This window comes from Arachis ipaensis, chromosome B04, assembly GCF_000816755.2.
Source record: "Arachis ipaensis cultivar K30076 chromosome B04, Araip1.1, whole genome shotgun sequence".
NCBI classification, from domain to species: Eukaryota; Viridiplantae; Streptophyta; class Magnoliopsida; order Fabales; family Fabaceae; genus Arachis; species Arachis ipaensis.
Window position 1 is genome coordinate 92,711,683 of NC_029788.2, and position 4,393 is coordinate 92,716,075.

Here is a 4,393-nt window from a genome sequence, read left to right on the forward strand (position 1 = left end):
TTTTTATAAGCGTAGCCTTAGGTCCCCCTTTTTTTTTGTATACTATAGCTACTGTATATAAGTGTAGCCTTATGTCTCTTTTTTTTTTGTATACTATAGCTACTGTATATAAGTGTAGCCTTAGGCCTCGTTTTTTTTTTTGTATATATATATCTAATAATTATTAATACAACATAATAGTTAATATGATTACATATATAATAATTCTGCATTTTTATTTAAATGAGTTGAATATTACAAAATAAAAATAAATACATAATTATACTAAATAATTTCTTTAAATAATAAAAATTATCTCTAACCAAAATATATTTATAATATTGATCCAAAAGTACTAGAATGAAGTTAACTGTAAAAATTCATACATCTCACACTAAAGTAAGCATAGCCATATCAAAACCATAATATCCTTAGCCAATAAAAGTATCTTCTAATAAAAATCATTAGTCAACCATACATGTAAAGATTCTAAATAGCACTCTATCTTAGCCAATAAACCACAATAATAGTCAGCTTAATCTTCATTGCTTAATCTTCATTGTTACCCTGCATAATTATATAGAAAAGTAGTTAAAAAATATTCATAATGACATTCATAATTATAAAAATTAAATGGAACACGTAGACATAGTAAACCAAGAAAGAATATACTAAAAAAAATAACATGGTCACGACAAAAGAGGTGAATTCAAGGAATTATGTATTATCTTGTTTCATTCAAACCATGAAAATCTGCAGGTGTTTCTTTCTTCCATTTCCTTTAACACAATCCTGATATGTCCCTATAGCATTTTTCATGCACTAATTAACCAGACTTTCACACTTAAATTAGATATAGGGACAAATTCATATTACCAAGTGCACAAAATCAGAAATACAACAACCAGAATTGCACAAACAAATTTCAGCCATAGCAATACAACTTCATTGTTAATAAAGCCAACAAACATTTCCAGCCATAGCAATTAATGTAAATGCAAGTAAAAAACTATGGAACAAGGAATAGATAAGGATATACCACATCTAAGTTCGGAAAATGAGTTGATCCATGGCCGCTATTCGCATCAATCGGAAACTGTTGGGCGTCTTGTAATAAAGCTTCTAGTTCTTCTGGCCTCATTCCAGGTTCCGATCACTGCAGTATTAACTTGATCATATTTCGCAACCCATGAATCTCTTCCTCTTGTTTTTGCTGTTGGGCCTCCATGTGTCCAAGTTTATCCTTCAAACTGGACACTTCCTCTTTGTGCTAATTCTTGATTTCATTAATTTCAGCATGTTTTTTAAATCAGTTTTTGTCACAGATCTTCCATACAACCTTACCCGACCTGGTTGTTCTTTCCCGAATAAGGCCTCAAATGCTTTCTCTTCTGTTTCACCAGTAGCTTGGTGGTGTTGGAAGTCTTCCTGCATAGAAGAAACATTTAGAATTAAATTAGTTACCATATCCTAAATTTGAAATGTAATTATGAATGATTCAATGAACTCTTACAACAGCAGTCTGTGTTTCCTCATCCACTTCTTTCCTCTTCTGACTTGTTCGGATAGCAATGAACATCTCAAACCTTTTTGGTTCCTCGTTTGTTTCCTTTGTTGCTCGCTGCAAAACAAGATCTTACTTCGGTTTCTTCCTTCAATTTATGCAAATATAAATTCTAATAAATATAAATCTACTGTTTACCATAGCCACTCGTACTCTTCCGAAATTGATTGGCCCCAGGCGATGTGGAAACTTCTATTTTTCCTTTTGTTGCTTGTTTCTTTGACTTATTGACTAGAACTGAATAAAAAGTTAGCATACAGTTACTAACACGTGCAGCATAATGAGTTAGGCAAATCTACTAGCAAGGCTGCATTATTAAGCTAAAGCACTAAAAATATGTCACATTCACTCGTTAAATATTATGAAACCACTTTCTGGTACTTTTGGGGGTCGATTCTTCACCATATCTTCAATAGTATCATAGGGAATGAAGTGCTTTTGCTTAATCTTTCCTTTGAACCACTTCCAAACATCTCGAATCGCTTGCATTACCCACTTTTCTCCACTGTCTGGGAGGATAAACTTGGTCTACATGATTATAAGTAATTGTTATATGCTCTTGTGCTGAATAAAAAAATTGAAATCAATAATTACCGAGTGTCTTATGTTAACATAGTCCCACATGAACTTCTTAGCTTTAGAAGGAACAGCATGCCAACTAGTGTACAAAAGACTAACGAATCTTTTATTTCTACCAATAGTGCCAACAAAACTAGTTAAATTAGAAACACTTTGGTCGGTTGGTCCTACGGGCTGTCCAATATCAAAAGTGACTTCTTCCCGCTATTCTATAGTCCTTGCATAAATCTCCTTGCAAGTTATTTTTCCACGGGTTTTCTTCTTCTTTGGATCTCCTAGTTTTATTCATTAGGAAATAGATTAAGGACTAATTAGTGATGCCAATTAAAAAAAGAAGCATTACAATTTACAAGAGAAGATACAAAAATAGTAAAACAGTACCTTCTTCATCATCAATGTCCTCCATCACATGTTGATAATAGTCTTTATCAAGTGCCATGCTTTCTTCCCCGTCCTCACTTAGTTCAGTTCTTGGTCCTTCAATTTCCACGTCTATCCCATTTTCCTTTAAGAATTCGTCAATTGTTGTAGCCTTTACTCCTGGCATCCTCTTACCTTTTGTTGATATTCCTTGCTCCAACATTGCACTTTCATTTTGTGGGGTAGCTTCAGGAGAAGGCAAAGTTGTGTCATCTTGCCCTGTTTGAGTCTCTTCATCTGTGAGTTGAATATTATGCTGCTGCCCTTGGTTGATTGTGAGTTGAGTAGAACTTGGACAACTCTGCTCTTGGTTTAGACTTGTTGACACGTTGCTATTCCTTTTACGAATTGCTTCGAGCTTCCTTGTAAGTTCATCTACCTCCATGTTTGTAGGCTTAGACTTCTTCAAGCCTTGTGTTGATTTTCCACCCTGCACTCCATTCTTGATTTTCTCAGCAGTAGGCATAGTCAATAGCTCCTTTCTCTTTTTATTTTTGGGCTGTTGTGAAGGAATGTTTGGCTGTACTTCCAAGGTGGTAGGCATGGAATTAGTCCTTTTGCTAATAGAATCGAATGTGCTTTGCAGATGACTAAAATCCAGCTTCTTTGACATGGATTTCTTCTGCCCTTTGGTTGCACGCATCTCCAATTGACTTTATGGTTCATCCACCCTTCGCTTAGATTTCTCCTTATCATTAGCAGCTACAGCTTCCATTTCATATTTCTTGCGTTCAGTTACAATCCTTTGTCTCTTAGCCTCAAATTGGCTAAGCAAATTCTTACTTGATGTAGCTTTAAGATCAATAAATTCCTTATTCCTACACAAATAAATTAGTTAAGTAAAGTCAATATACCCATCAAAATCAATATAAGAAAAATGTAAGAGACTAACAAATTAACAAAAAACTAAGTATTACTTACAAATAAAAAGGTGAAGACGAAAATTTAAGTATACATATGTACATATTAAGCAATAAATTGCTTAGGATGACCAATCAGAATCAGAATCTCCAATGAAGTCTGCCTCATATTCTTGGGCAGAAGTCACTTGGGGAACCGTTTCAATAACTGTGGGTCGTAAACCAGTCCTCTCCATAATAAGTTCACCATCATCAGATGGTATGGCAGGGCTCGTTATACGCTCGTGTTGTTCACTATAGTGTGTTTGACAGGCCTCAGACTCAGATTCGTCGCTTGTTTTAAATAAGTCTCTTGGGACAGTTTCTATAACATAATGTGCTTGAGATGCTAGTATAAAAGGTTCATACGGATCTTTCACATAAAAACACTAATGTGCTTGAGATGCTAGTATAAAAGGTTCATTCTGGAAGCATTTCTTATGGAAGTGAACAAATGTAAGCCCATACTTTTCTCTCCCAGCATCGTACCACTCACACCGAAATAAGACAACCTACCATAATAAGTTACATTGTCTTGGATTGGACTTTGATCTTTAGCACTTGCAAAGCTTGAAGTTAAAGCAGTTAATGTGACACCACTGTTTTGTGTTTTTCTCCTTGCCTCACGCTCCACCGTGTGAAACCTGTATCCATTAATTACATATTCAGAAAATCTTCTTGCAACAGAGCTTGGACTTCGAGATAATTCTTTTAGCCAAAAAGGCACATTTGGATCCCTCACACGAGTTTCAAACCACTGTGCGAACGTTTTGTTGTGAACTTTTGCTTTTCTCCATTTCGTTCCCCGCTGATTGTTAACCTCTTCCTCAAGCTCTCTATAATTAATAATAGTTAGGTTTGATATAAAAAATATGGGTGAACTTGATCGGAATAAAAAAAAAGTTTAATTAAGTTACCTAACATAATCTGTGACTTCTTCACAATTGTGTAA

The 4,393-nt window shown here is 34.7% G+C and overlaps 1 long non-coding RNA gene across 1 annotated transcript; it reads right to left on the reverse strand.

The window, feature by feature from the left end:
- LOC110271128 lies at positions 321-1,283 on the reverse strand. The gene is made up of 2 exons (XR_002361294.1): positions 1,019-1,283; positions 321-546 (listed from the first exon to the last, which is right to left on the reverse strand). It is a non-coding gene; the product is annotated as an uncharacterized LOC110271128 (long non-coding RNA).